Source organism: Camelus dromedarius, chromosome 9, assembly GCF_036321535.1.
Source record: "Camelus dromedarius isolate mCamDro1 chromosome 9, mCamDro1.pat, whole genome shotgun sequence".
NCBI classification, from domain to species: Eukaryota; Metazoa; Chordata; class Mammalia; order Artiodactyla; family Camelidae; genus Camelus; species Camelus dromedarius.
This window is the reverse complement of record NC_087444.1, coordinates 20,853,463-20,868,271: the sequence shown is the minus strand read 5'-3', so window position 1 is coordinate 20,868,271 and position 14,809 is coordinate 20,853,463. Positions and strand designations below refer to the sequence as shown.

Sequence of the window (14,809 nt, the reverse complement as noted above, 5' to 3'; positions counted from 1 at the left end):
TACATACAAAATAATTACAAAAGTGGATTTTTTTCCTCTTTCTCAAAATGCATTCTAAAATGTTCTGAAACTGTTTTATGTGATGAAGGGAAACAAATATAAATTGAGCCTCAGCTATAAATGCTTGAAATCCCCAAATCTTACGTTCAGTGCACATTTCACAACTATACTGAAATTCACAGTTAGGTAAATAAAAATGTGTTCCAAAACAAGCCAAAAATGCTTTGAGGCTATGAAATACCATAAACAACCAGAACAACGAAAAAACATTTTAAGCTGGTTAACACTATAGATGGTTAAGGAACGGAAGAGTTAAGAAGAGAAAAGGAAGCAAGAGAGGACTGGGAGAAAGAAAGAGAAAAGAAACGTGTGACCCAGGGAGAGATACAGAGAGATGCGCTGATGGACGCAAACAGAAAATGAGGCCGGGAGAGATCCCACTGCAGAAAAAAGGGACACCCAGTGACAGATCTCCAAAGTAAACTTCCAGCTTTATGATTCTTTAGGATAGAGTGAGCAAAAATCTTAAAAACTGTGCTTGTTTTCTGTTTCAACTTTAGGGGCAAATACAGATATTCTCTCTCACAAAGCTGCCCAGGGAATGAAAAAGTAAGTCAGAGCAATAGGATCTCAACCACTGGGTAAAAGGAAGCCTCAATAGATTATTAAACTCATGATCATGTGACAAATCCTTAACTCACATCATCCACAAAAAAAAAGTTCAGTTGAATTACACTTTTAAATGTTAAAACTGTTTTTAAAAATTTTTCAAAAGCTTTATTTCGTATATTTACATGAAACCAATAGGACAGTTTTATTCTATTAATACAGAAAAATTCAGTAGTCACACAAATGGGTCATCACACTTTCTAAACAATGTTAATGATAAAGCAAATCATTTGATAGAACTTTAACAAATACATATTCTGTGTTCATAATCATTGTGTCTATGTCATTTGTTAAAATGTAAAGCATAGATTACTTGCCTTTTCCCCTCTAATTCTATATTTATAAGCATATTCTTCTAATAAGATTCTGGTAAAAATACAGTCATAAATTTTACCTACAACTTTAATTTTACCTATTCTGACATTAGGCAGAAATTTTTAAGATCTTATGTGTTAAAAAGATTATAGTGCTTAAAAAATAGTATAGAAAAATACTTTCCTATCTTTGGGTACAGAAAGCCTGCCTGTATATACTATAAGATGCAAAAGTAATAAAGAAAAGATGGGCACAATTGACTATGTAAAAATGAACAAAATGAAAAGACATGACAGAAAATATTTGCAATATATATAAATTACTAATATCAAAAATATATAAATTATTCCTGTCAGTCAATAAGGTCAATAAAACTCAGTCTTTAAAATGGGCAAAGGGTATAAATGAGTAGCTTATAGAAGAAATAATAATAAATGTATGAGAAGACATCAAATATCACAAAATATATATATTATAGCCATAAAACACTATTTTCACAATCAGATTGTCAAAGTTAGAAAAAGATAGTGATTTAGATTATTGACAAGAATGTAACGAGAAACAGGCACTTCATGTAATGTTGGAGGGAGCATAAAGCCATACCTCCCGTCGGGTGGAATTTGGCAATTTCCACCAAACTTTAAAATATATATATATTTTTGAACTAGTAATTTTAATTTGAGAAATCTATCCTATACAAATATTTGCATAAATGTGCAAAACATCTGTTCAAGGATGTCTGTTGTAGCATTTTTTTATAATAAAAAATTTCAAACAACTAAAATTATGGTATATTCATATTATGAAATACTGGGTAACAATTAAAATGAATGAAGTAGACCTAAAAGCAAAAATATATTATACTGTATGTAATAGTGTATGCTTAGACAAAAGGTCTGGGAGGATTCACACCAAACTTTTAACAGTGATTCCCTTTCAGGACTTAGATTTGGAGCAGGCTGAAAGAAAACTTTGACTTCTTACTTTATCAACTTCTACGAAGTTAGAAATTTTGATAATGAACACATTAATTTTGTAATAAAAAACTTTTAACAAAGGGTGCTTAGGACACATGTTTTTTCAAAAGTATATGCAGATCCTGAGAAACAGTTAGCATCTAATTTCCTTGCTTATAAGTGGCTAACTGCTCGCCAGCTGCCAACTCCAGCCTTTCAACACTGGGTCCGGACGGTGAGGTGACGGCTGTGGTGTAACCTGCCTCAGCTTTCCTGACAGTTTTCCTAAGTTTCCATGCAGCAAGTGGAGAGCAGTTCTCTGTTCTTTTCGAAACAATAATCCTGCTCCTCTCACATCTAAATTCTGAGTGTGGAGCTTGACTTTAAGGGCAGAAATTGACAAAGAAAGGGATCGATAAAATCTATGTAAAATTTAAAACCTTTGTACATAAAAAGCCCTAAAAAATGTTAAAAGACAAAGTACTAAGAGGGGAAAATTATTTACAAAATAAATAACAAAGTTTAATATCTTTAAAATTAAATTTTTCATGTAAATATAGAAAGAAAAGATAGACACCTTGATATTAAATTGGGTCAAGGTCGTAAAAGGGACAATTCACAAAAAAAAGAAATACAGTTGTACAATAAGCCTATGAAAATGCAGTCAATTTACTAACAAACAAAAATATAAATTTTAACATAGATGCCTTTTTCATCTTTTATTTTAAAAATGAAAATATACAGGGTTGATGATGGTAAAAACAGACATTCTTGACTGTGGACCATAGAAATGTGACCAGGTGTAGAGTTTCTGATGGACAGTTTGTCCGTGTGAATCAGAGGCATCAAAGATATTTTTATGTTGACCTAGCAAGTCCGCAAAAATCATTTTATCTTAAGGAAATAATGAAAGACTTATAAGACTTGACTAAAAATTTATACCTTATAGCATTTTTAATAAGTCAAAATTGGAGATGATTTAAACATTTGAGAGGAGAAAATTTGTTAAGTAAATCATGATACAGACAAACTGAGTATGGGGGGGAAGGTCACAATAAACAATATAATCCCATTTTTGTTTGTCAAAAAGTGTGTGCTGGGTGTGTGTCTTTTGGAAGGATGTCCATCAGAGTGTTGGTCTCTGCGTGGTGGGATATGGCAATGGTTCTGTTGTGCTTGGTGTTTCTTGCCATTCTAATGTTTCTAAATTGAACATATATTGCTTTTCAATTTGATTTCTTTTTAATTCTAAGTGGGCCTCCCACTTAGGTAAAAGCTCCCAGAACTGAGGGTGGGTGGGGTTCCTGCCTTCATGTACGTGTGTGTGTGTGAGCTGCTAGGGAAAACCCACCGTTGACTCATTTCAGTTTCTCCCTCCATGTCCTCACTGCCGTCCAGGGGCTGTCGCCTGCTCTATCATCACTGCCTCTTCTTCTCACCCAAACTAACACTCCTGGGGAACTAGACTAGAGGGAAGCGAATAAGAAGCAAAATCTCAGAGATTTTGCTCTGGGACCAATTCCTGTCCCTCACGAGAATCGGGTTGTATTAACACCGTGGCAGTTCACACCAACCAAATGTCTTGAATTGGCAGATTTTAGAGCAGCAGGAAACTCGGGAAGCGATCTGGTCTCCTTTTTGCATTTCTGTTGAGGGTCCTGAGCCCTGGGAAGTTCTAGGGTGTGCCTGGCCCCCTCATCCAAGTCAGCAGCCCACTCCCCAGCCTCTGGGACACTGTCTGCTTCCTACCGAGACTTCAGAGTCCTCTCTGCCTCCCACACCTCATGTACCCCTCAACTTAGGATTCACTGAGTCCAGCCTCACCCTCCTCTGTAGCATCCATTTCCTCCTCGGTACCTCCACTTGTGCCCTTATTACAGCTTCCCACAAGATAAGGTGAGAAATGTGGAAAAGGAGGCAGGTATGTAGCATTTTGTACTGAAACTGAGTACGCTGTGGCTTCAGTGATGATGAGGAAGTCCACCCCATGTCTGCTTGCAGCCCAGTCCTGTTGGTATTCAGCCTGGCAGGGTCTGGGTGGTCACACCAGAAGCAGCATGAGCATCAGGCCAGGGCTATTCTCACCACCAGGCAGTGAGTGGGTGTTCTGACAAAGGTGGCCTCAGCCACCAGTGCATGGTGCACGGTGGGAGACCTCCGTCTCTGAGAGCCAAGTCCTCTGCCAGGAGTTACCTCCTCTGGGGCAGAAACTGAGTTTTCTTTGCCTTTTGTGTTTCCCACCCACTCAGCAAGCAAGAGAGAATCGACCCACGGAAATGGTTGCTGTGTGAAGCCTGGGTACCTGAAATGAGAGTCGCTCGGCCTGGAAGTCCCCTGTGGGGGTAAACATCTCAGAGAGGAGAAGGAAGTATGATCAGCCATCTCAGCTGTGTAACCACGTGGCTTCAGAGAAGGGAGCTTCGAGCCAACAGGTACTGGTTATGCTGATCTGGGCGCTCAGTTCATGTTGGTGAGCTCGGCTTCCACGTTTGTGACAGAGGACAAACACTTCATGCTCAAGCTTACTGGGGGAGTCAGACGAGGTGATGGTGACCAGCGTCTTGGGCAGTGCCTGGCCCTGGGGAGAGCCTCAATAAACATCAAATTTCTCTCCTGTTTGCCACTCCGTTCCTGAGAGAGGGGCTTACTTAAGAAAAGAAGGGAGGGGACAAACGGAGAAGATTTGCCCTCAGACATAAGCCAGGAAAGCTTGTGGTTCTCAGGGCTTTTGAATGCTTTCCAGCAAGAAAGTCGGGGCCTTAAGACTGACAAGCACTAAGAAGCTTGATGAGACTTTTTAGGATGTGTATTGCTTTTCTCTGCTTTTTATTTTTGTGGCCTTCCTCTCCCTACTTGTTTCTCAGGGTAGCTGAGCTAGAACTTCAGGGGGACCTGTGAGTCTGTGATCAGAGAATCAGTGTCGCAGGGGACACAGGGAAACAGTGCTTCAAAGCAGCTGGGCTGGGGAGCATGAACCAGGACACAGAAGGCGGTGCGGCTGCCCAGGGGAGAGGGATACAGTGGAGGAGAGCGGGATGGAGACGCCAGCTGCCCTGAGCCCCAAGAAGGGTCCACAGTGGCTGGAAGTCCATGCAACTCCCCAACAAACAGCAAGAACCCAGTAAATGCCAGTTGTGTGGACAACTGAAGGGAGACAGTGAAAGAAGCAGTGGTGTGATGGAACTCAAGCTGGAGGACCCAGTGCGAGTTCTGGCTTTTCTACTTGCTAGCCGTGTGCTCGTCCAAGTGCCTCAGTGAGCTTCAGTTTCATCAAGTCTAAAATGGTGAGGTTGGGGCGGGGCAATCCCTCTGCTTGCTCGATTTAGCTCAAAAGGTTGTGGTAAGGGTGTGATAAACTCACCGGTGAGAAGCCTACACTGTACGCCAGAAAGTTCAGGGTGGCGCCGGGACGGTGTGAGTGGCCATCAGAAATTTATGGGGCCCTGTAATGAAGAGGAATATGAAACAGAATATATAACTGAATCACGATGCTGTACACCGGCAACCAATACAGCATTGTAAATCAGCTATAGTTCTATTTTAAAAACGTTTTTAAACAAAGCTTATGGGGAAACATCAAAGGAAGCTTTCTGGGATTAGTTCAACCACAGCCAGGTCCCACACCAGGAGAGAGGGCAATCTCTTCAGGGTCAGGTGAGCTGGGCAGAAAAGAGAAGGGTCACCATCACCACAGGGCAATCCAGCAGCTCCTGGGGTGGTTTTATTTCAGAAGACCCTGGGGCAAAGTTTCTGCCTGCTGCTGCCACCTGCTGGTAATAAACTGAACTGCACCCTTGCTAATAACACTGTTGGCGGTTCGAACGTCTTAACCTTTGCATACAAACTGCATTTGTGCAGTGTTTCAGTTTACAATTTTTCCCCTCTCAAAAATGATATTCTTCTTTTAACTGAAGTACAGACAGTTACGATGTGTCAATTTCTGGTGTACAGCCCAATGTCCCAGTCATGCACTGATACTCTTTCATCCACACAGTTTCCTTGCAGTATAAGCATTTTTGTAGATTTAAAAAAACAAAGCTTGGAGGAGTTAAATGAATTCTGCAGAGACTTAACCAGGAAATGACCCGTTTCTCTGATTCTAAGACCTGTGTTCTTTCTGCCGTCACTAGGGGTGTGTCAGTCAGTTCTGCCACTACTATGGTGGGTCTCAGAATCTGAGCCTGGGATTCTCCTGACCTCTGCTGCTACCACACCTCTCCTCCACAGCCCCAAACCCCCAATATCCTATCTGTATCTGAGGCTGCCAGCGTGCAGGGGTGGTAGGGCTACAAAGGTAAGCTAGGCCTGCGCCGTCCCTGTCCTCCCAGAGATCTCAGACTGAGGAGGGAGGTGAGACAGGCATCCAGGGACCCCGGGGCCTGTGAGAAGTGCCACAGACAGGCTCAGGTGGAATTCACGGGAGGTCAAGGAGGCTCCAGCTGGGAGATGTGGTGGCTGAGCTGGACCTTAAAAGACTAACATGATGCAAGTTCATAAAGAGGTCGATAAAGGACATCCCAGGCTGAGGGCCCAAGAAAAGGGAAGCCTCATTGGGGACAAGCATCAGTGTGAGGGGAGGAGGTGCTCCTGTTTGGCGGAGGAGAGACGTGGGCAGTGATGCTGGGCGTGGAGACTGGGGGCAGGCTGAGATTCACACTACTTTCTAAGGGCCATTCATGCTTCATGGTTTCCACTAACTCATTTAACAAATTCTTATTGTGACAGACACATATTCTGTTTCTAAGGATCATAGCAAAACCAACACTGTCACATAGCATTCATTTATTTATTCAGTGGATATTTGCTGACTGCCTACTTTCCCTGTGCCAGGCGCTCTTCCAGGCCCTGGGATGTGTCCCTGCCCACACTGAACTTACATTCTAGTGGAGACACAATGTACAACATAGAGAAGTAACACGTAAGGAGGAGGGTACAGCTCAGTGGTAGACCGCGTGCTTCGCATGCACGGGGTCCTGGGTTCAATCCCTAGTACATCAATTAAATAAATAAATAAACCTAATTACCTCCCCTCCCCACAAATTAGCATATGAACATTTAGGTGGTGAAAATGGGGGAGAAAATGAGGAAAGGCCTGCGTGGGCCTCGGTTATCTTTGCAGCCCTGCCACCGCTGGAGTTTGGGGCCTGAGAAGAGGCCAAGAGAACCCCAGGCTCATTTTGCAATGCAAGGGGCGGGGGTTTGCACTTTTCTAGAGGTGGCCACAAAGGTCGCGGTGGAAGTGGCTGAGTAAAGACCTGAGGGGGTGAGGAAGGGAGAGGGTGTGTTGGGGAGTGGTGCCCCAGGCAGGGCAACATGTGAGCAGAGGCCCTGAGGTGGGGCCACAGTGTTTGGGGATGGGGTGTGTATGGGACTTGGTGGCGGGGGGAGGGGAAGGGAAGAGCGGGAGGTGGAGGAGGGGCAGGCGGTAGGAAGTCACAAGAGGCTCTGTTCCAAGCAGGAGCAACTCAGGGCTGCCAGCCTTGAAGGCGCATACTTTCTGCAGATTTTAAAGCAGTGGGGAAGGAGCCTTTACTGCAGTCCTACTCTGTAGATCCAGGTGTGGGGAGGTGAGGCCAGGGGGCCCAGCACACACACAAACCACCACAAACCTAGTGGCATAGAATAACCACCGCACTGTTACGCTTGCAGAACCTGCGGGCAAGCTCTTCCCTGTCCTGTGGCCCCTGGCACCTCCACTGGGAAGGCCCAAATGGCAGGAGGGGCGCGGGGCCCTGGGAGCGCTGGGCCTGCATGAGGCACGTCCAACACTGACTTTGTTCATAGGCCTGATGCCGGCAACAGGTGGGCTGAGGGACTGTCCAGAGTACCCTCCACGGCCCTTCATGCAGCAGTGCAGGGGCTTCCTTCTGAGAAGGAGGGGCCGCCAGAGAGCCAGCGTTCCGAGAGGAGCAGGCCCAAGTGCCCGGCCGGCTACGGCCCAGCCTCAGGAGACCTACAGCATCATGTCCGGCATTCAGCCGGCTGAAGGAGTCCCAGAGCTCAGACGCCAGGGGAGGGGCCAGGCCCCACATCTCGATGGGAAGTAGCTCCAAAAGATAGCAGCCTTTTAAAAACACCACCACAATGAACCTTGAGGCAAGTCGGAGCAGGGTTACCGTAGACATGAGGTTTTAATTAGAAAGCAGACCCAAGCCGCCTTTAACCCCGTGCTCGGGGAAAGAGGTCTTCCACCTGTGCGTTTCCGGGCCTTTGAAAAAACAGCTCCAGTGAACATGGGAGTGCATCGTTCACAGCAGCCAATGTATGGACACAACCCAAGGGTCCATTGCATGAAATGGAATATTTTTCATCCTTTAGAAGGAAGGAGCTCCTGCCATTTTGACAACATAAATAATGGTGGGCAATTTGCTACGTCGTAGAAGGACAAAGACTGCGTGGTCCCACTTACGGGAGGTCTCTAAGATAGTCAACCTCGTGGCCGCAGAGAATACAGTGTGGTTACCAGGGGCTGGGGGGAGGGGAGGCGGGGAGCTGTTGTTCAGTGGGTGTAAAGTTTCAGTTACATGGGATGGATAAGCTCCAGAGCTCTGCTGCCTAGTTAACAGCGCAGCACTGAGCAAATCAACGTCTGTTAGGAGGGTCGAGCCCGTGTTACGTGTTTTCTTTCCCCCAAGCTTTACTGAGATACACTTGACACGTAACATTGTGTAAGTTCAAGGTGCACAGCCTGGTGATTGGATGCACGGGTATGTTGCAAAATGATTATCATAATAAAAGTTAGTTAACAGCTCCGTCACCGCACATACTTATGTGTGTGTGTGTTAAGAACATTCAGGACCTACTGTCTTTGCAGCTGTCAAGTATATAATACACTATTGTTAACAGTAGTCACCATGCTGTACATCAGATCCCCAGAACGTTTTCCTTTTATGACTAGAAGTTCACACACTTTGACTAGCATCTCCCCATCTCCCCCACTCCCAGCCCCTGGCAACCACTAATCTATTCTCTGCTTCTATGAGTTTGGCTTTTTTATGTTTTTATTATTTTTTTGGAGCGGGTGTGTAGTTAGGTTTATGTATTTATTTATTTTTAGAGGAGGTATTGGGGATTGAACCCAGGACCTCATGCATGCTAAGCATGCACTCTACCACTTGAGATATGCCCTCCCCCCAGGGTTAACTTTTTTAGATTGTTCATCTAAGTGAGATCGTACAGTATTTGTCTTTCTCTGTCTGACTTATTTCACTTAGCAGAACACCCTCCAGGTCCATCCATGTTGCCACAAATGGCAGGACTTCCTCCTTTTTTATGGCTGATTTATGTATTTTCTTTAACGGTTCATCCATCAAGGGACATTTAGGCTGTTTCCCTGTCTTGCTATTGTAAGTAATGCTGCTTTGTACAAGGGATGCAGTTATCTCTTTGAGCTAGTGATTTTATTTCCCTCGGATATAAACCCATAAATGAGATTGCTAGATCATATGGTAGTTCTATTTTTAGTTTTTTTGAGGAACCTCCATGCTGTTTTCCATAATGGCTGTACCATCCTGTTAAGTGTTCTTATAGCAAAACAAACAAATCAACGAAGGGACACAAGCAAACCTTGGAAGGTGTTGGATGTGTCTGTTACCTGGGTCGTGGTGATGGTGTCATGGATCTTTGCATATGTCCAAACTCATCAAATTGTACACATTAAATATGTGTAGCCCTTTCTCTATCAAATATACGTTAATAAAGCTGTTTAAAAAAAAAAAAAAAAAGAACAGCTCTGCAGAAGGGCCCCGGAAAGGGGGCTGCATCCTAGACCTTCTCATGCTGTGGGCTGTGTCTGTAAATGTGTAAGTGATCCCTCCTTCCTCCCCAAGGGGGAGGGGGCAGTGTCGGTGCCAAATGTGTGCCAAGTACGTATTAATAAACTCTGAACCATATTGGCAGCTTTGTGGTTTTCTGCAGTCTTTTGCAGCCTGGAAAACGTTTTCTGATTAGAAGCCCCTGCTGTTTTATCTATTACACGTGAAACTGAATAAGTCTCCACACGTCCACTGGGAGTTGGTGAGTAACATCAGAGTGTGCAGCGAGGGGGAAGGAATTAAAAAGGGAGCTAATGTCATCCATGGGGAATAGCTGAGGGGAGGGAAAAACCGCTCCGGAGGAGAAGGGCTGCTGGAGGATTTTTTGCCGTGTATTACGGCCACTCCAGCAGGAGCACACGTCTGCCGTCCGCGCCCCTGACATGTAAAAGGCAGCTGCTCAGAATGGTACACATGGGCTGACTTACAGGGAGAAAAATTTTATCTCACAAGGCAGATTTGATTTCCTGAGACCATATGCTTGCTTTTCTTTTTCCCAAAGAGCCCACGATCTCATGTGGGAAAAATTCAGTTTTATTGGCTTTCGGAGAAGAGGGAATTGGAAATGTTAGCTAAATACAGACCACATGGACCAGAATCTCAATGCACTCCCCCAGGGCTGTGGATGCCTTTCGTGCTATGAAGCTGCAGATCTGTGGACAGAAAGGCAAAACTGAGAAGAGCTGTGGCTGGGAACAAGGAAATGTGGGCTCTGGTCCCTGCTCTGCTGCTTACCTCCTCCAAACCGCGCTTTGCCTGTCATGTGGGGGGAGGGCGAGATTTGCCCCGTTTATCTTGCAAAACCAACGTGAGCATCTAAGGGGCACCGAATGTGACACTGACTTAGGATTCAAAAGGGGCCAGGTATTGTTATTATATGAAGATGACACAGTCTGACCACACCTAAGGTATTCACCTGTCCATTTTTTAAGCAAGTATTACATGAATGCTGTATTAGGACATTCTGTCTGTAAGTGGCATAAAGCCAACTGAAAAGTCCTTCCTCAAAATAGGGAAGCCATTAGTTCATTTATCGATTCCTTCATTCAGTCAGTAAGTTGACAACACTTTGAGTCCCTGCTATGTGACAGTTGCTCTTCTCAGAATTGGAGACACAGCAGCAAACAAAACAGTCAAGTTTCTCATAGGATATACATGCTAATGAGGAGATGCAGATAATATTAGCCACATATATATGTACTTTTTCCAGTGGTGGTAAGGCAAGGGGACACAGAGTGACGAGGAAGCATCATTTAAGGGAGGACTGGTCAGGGATGGCCTAACAGAAAAGGTAGCAGTTGAGCAGAGCCTTGAAGGAAAGAGGGAGCAAACCATGCAGTGATCTGATGGAAGAGCATCCCAGGGAGCAGAAACAGCAAGTGCAAAGGCCCTGAGGTGGCAGGCAAAGGCCAGTGAGGATAGAGTGGGCTGAGCTAAGGGGAGAGTGGTGAGAGATGAGGTGAGGGGAGCAAGTGGGTCACGCAGGGCCTGTGAGTCAAGGTAAGGATGTTGCAGTTGAAGAGAGAGCTCTTAGAGGGTTCTGAGCAGAGCAGTGGTATTATCTGACCTATGATTTTACCAGGACCTCCGTGGAGAATGGTGCACACGGGACGAGAGTGGAGGCATTGCAGTGGTCTGAGCAGGAGGTCCAGGAAGTAGCAGCAGACAAACGGAGGGGGATGGATCTCAAAGGCAGTGCTGGTGGGACGTGCTTATGGATTGGATGTAGGGTACAGGGTACCACAAAGGTCTAGGGTGGTTCCAGCACAGCTGGATCCCTGAGCTCAAATAATAAAGCCAGGACTCTGTCTTTCTGCAACCCTTGGCTCTGCTGTCTTCTGTGTTGGCTTCATTTTCAGGTGGGCACTTCCACATAGTGATAAGTATGACCCCAGCCCCTGTGACCACTTCAGGAAGCCCTCTCAGAAAAGCAAGGAAGGCTTTGTCTCAAAAGTCTCCATAGATGTCCTCTCTGGTCTCATTGGTTTGAACAGGGTCATGTGCTCACCCTGAACCAATGAGAATGGCCGGGGGGTGGAATCACATAAGCCACGTGTTCCCTTCCTAGGACGGTGGGTAGAGTTAGCTTCCCTTCAGCTCGGGGTGGTGGTGGGGGCGGGGGAAGGGATGCAGATAACGGAAGGAAAACCAAGAGTGGCTCCAGAGAGAGGGGTGGCTGGGTGTGGCTGGCCACCGCCATGTGCAGTGCCATCAGGGGAGCTTTAGCAAGGGCATCCGGGGCAAATGGAAGGAGGGAAACATCAAAGATGCAAATTGGTGAAACATCACCGCTGGCAGACGGAGGCCAGAGATCATTCTGGAAGAATTTAGGCAATGATGTTAATAGAAATAGGGGATCCAAAGTATGTTTGCTTGCAAAGGGCTGAGATGCTGAGTTAGGTTTTGGACATGTAAGACACATACACGACTAACCACGAGTTAAGGCAGAAGGAAATAGATGTTAAATGAGAGAGCAAGGGAAACACACAGGGGAAGCTGTCACTGCGGCACCTGCAGGTCAGAATGGAGAGAGGACAGCAGTCAGGCAGACGGTTAGCCCTGGCTCTCAGCAGACCAGGAGTGGCGTTTCACTGTCACTGACAACGAGCACTTGGTTATCCGCAGCCACTGCCCCCCCCCCCCCCGTGTGCTGCATCTTTTCAGTCATTAGCTCCTCCAGCAGTCAGTGCCCCAAGCTGCTAGTAGGTGGCCCGTCTGCCGGCACAGTTTCCCTCTCCATCCTTGCCCCAGGCACAGCCTTCTGCTTCTGCAGCGAGACAGCCAAGGGTTGAGAGCAAAGAGTGCTTTGTCTGGCTGCAGATGGAAGACTAGAGAAACCTGAGTGGTTTCAGGGGAGAAGCTGGTGGCAAAGCGGGGGTCCACCCATAATTAAAGCCCCACCCAGCACCTCTCCTAAAGGAGAAGCAAAAGACAACTGGTGCAACTTCTCCCTGCGGAGAAAGGAACCCACTCCCGTTTGTGGAAAAGAAGGGAGAGAATTAAATGAGAATATGCTGCATCAGTTAACGCTTCCCGGGGAAAGATAAGAGGGGCGAAAAATCAGAATTAGATCACACCAACCAAAGCAATTAAGGAGAATAAGATGTGCTTTTACAAATATCAGGGGAAAGGAGATTATGGAGAGGAAATAAGACTTAATAAATGCAGAGGACCATGAAATTAATGATGACCACACATGGCTGAAATATCCAATTCATTCTTTGTTAGCCTTTAACTAGGAAAACAAAGAAAAGAAATCGAGCAATTAAAAAGCAAGGACAACTTGAGAAAAGAGTGGAGAGGCTGCTGGCAGGGAGGAGGTTTCTACCCCTCTGATCCTCAAACTTTGCAGGCAATTTCTTGGGACCCGACACACAGGGCTCATGTAACAGCCCCAGCCCAGCGTCTGCACTGGTGAGCGTGGTGCACTCAGTTTCCTGAGTTTAATGAATTGATGGAGCTGAGGAAAGAGAGCAGAGTGAGGAGGGGAGGCGGGGAGGAGAGACTCCTAAGCTGTGGTGAGTTTGCAACCATCATAATGGCCCCAAACTAAGATCAGCTAATCGTCAGTGTGGCCCCTCTCCTCCCACTCTTCTCACTCTGCTTCCCTCTCTCCTTCCTCCTCCAGGGTTTACTCTCCAGTGTTTAGTGCCCATTCTTGGCTTTTTTCCTGTGAAGAGCCCACCCATAAGATTGTCCTGTTTCTGAGAAATGGGAGAACGTACGGACAGGCTGGGATGCGCTGAGAAGCAAAAGTGGCTTGTCCTTTTTTGCTTAAGTGGGGAGATCAAGTTGATTTCTATAACTTACAACCAAAAGTCCTGACTTACACGGGTAGGTTCTATGACAGACACTGCGGATGCAAGGGTATGAAGACAAGGGCACTGCTCTTAAAGAGATCACAGCCCCATAAGAGAGACATCACACAGACGCAAATCCTTGCAATACAGTGCAATGAATGTAATCAAGGTGGACATCTGGAGGAGGCGCCTGGACGGCTCAGAGGAGGAGGAAGCTACTCTGCTTAGGTGGACCAGTGAAGGCTTCTCAAGGTGTCCCGTGCTTGCTTCTGACAGATGACTGGGATTTTGATGAGTGGCAAAGGAGAGCTTTTCAGACAGCAGGAACCCCAAGTGCAGAGGCCAAGAGGCATCAACAGTGTGGGGCATCCAGGAGGTAGGTCATTGCCTTTCATTTCTAAATCTTTCCAATATCTACAGCCTCCAGTGGCCTAATATCTTCCTGTAACTCAAATATTTTTTGCTCAGAAGTGTTTTAGGAATAGATTGAACTTGTGGCCACCCTCCCCTCCCTGAACTGCATTACGCAGAAGACTGAAATGTAAGGACAGTGCTTAACCAAGCACAGGCTTCCTGACTTGGTGGCTGCAGAGGTCGGTGAGGGGACTCAAGGGCTGGCGAGTGCCTCCTGTGTCTAGAATAGCTTCCTCCTCTGCTTCCAGTGGAAGGCACTGGGAGTGCACAGCACCTCATACACCACCTTCTCCCTCGTTTGTTTGGGGGGGTGCCATGCCGAGCACACAGACACAGCTCCTGCCCTCCCAGAGACTAGAGGCCCGAATCATCACAGAAAGGGAGGGACAGCTGCCAAGGAGGGGAAGCTGGAAGGAGGGGCGTGGGTGCTGTGAGCGTGGACCCCGGGGGTGTGGTCTGGTCAGGACGGTCGGGGAGGCTGCCTTGAGAGAGCATCACTGGGATGGGCAGGACGGGTTAGCCTTTCCTAGGACAAACTGGGTGGGAAAAACAGCGCTCCAAGGCAGAAAGGAGAGCGGCGCAAAGACCCGCAGTGGGAGGACACGTGGGTGGAAGGAAGGTCGTGTATCTGGGACTGAGAGAGCCGGGCCTGGGGCTGGTGCTGGAGACCACTAGGTGCCAACTCGGGCAGGGATGAGGCCAAGACTCCTAATCCCATCAACAATGGGAAGCCACTGAGAAGTATAGGTAGCAGGTGACCTGAAGCATTCCGACGTGTGTAAAATCAGCTGGAGGGAGCCACGTGGCGTGGGTTCAGGTTCAGACGACAGAGGAGGGTGGC

General features: G+C 46.5%; 1 long non-coding RNA gene across 1 annotated transcript in view; it reads left to right on the top strand.

The window, feature by feature from the left end:
- Window positions 1-4,194: 4,194 nt before the first annotated feature.
- LOC116154706 (uncharacterized) overlaps window positions 4,195-14,809 on the top strand; it is a 41,207-nt gene continuing 30,592 nt past the window's right edge. Inside the window, exons 1-3 of the long non-coding RNA XR_004138643.2 lie at window positions 4,195-4,372; window positions 9,858-9,956; window positions 13,831-13,930. This is a non-coding gene — a long non-coding RNA (uncharacterized LOC116154706). The remainder of the gene's footprint in view (window positions 4,373-9,857; window positions 9,957-13,830; window positions 13,931-14,809) is intronic.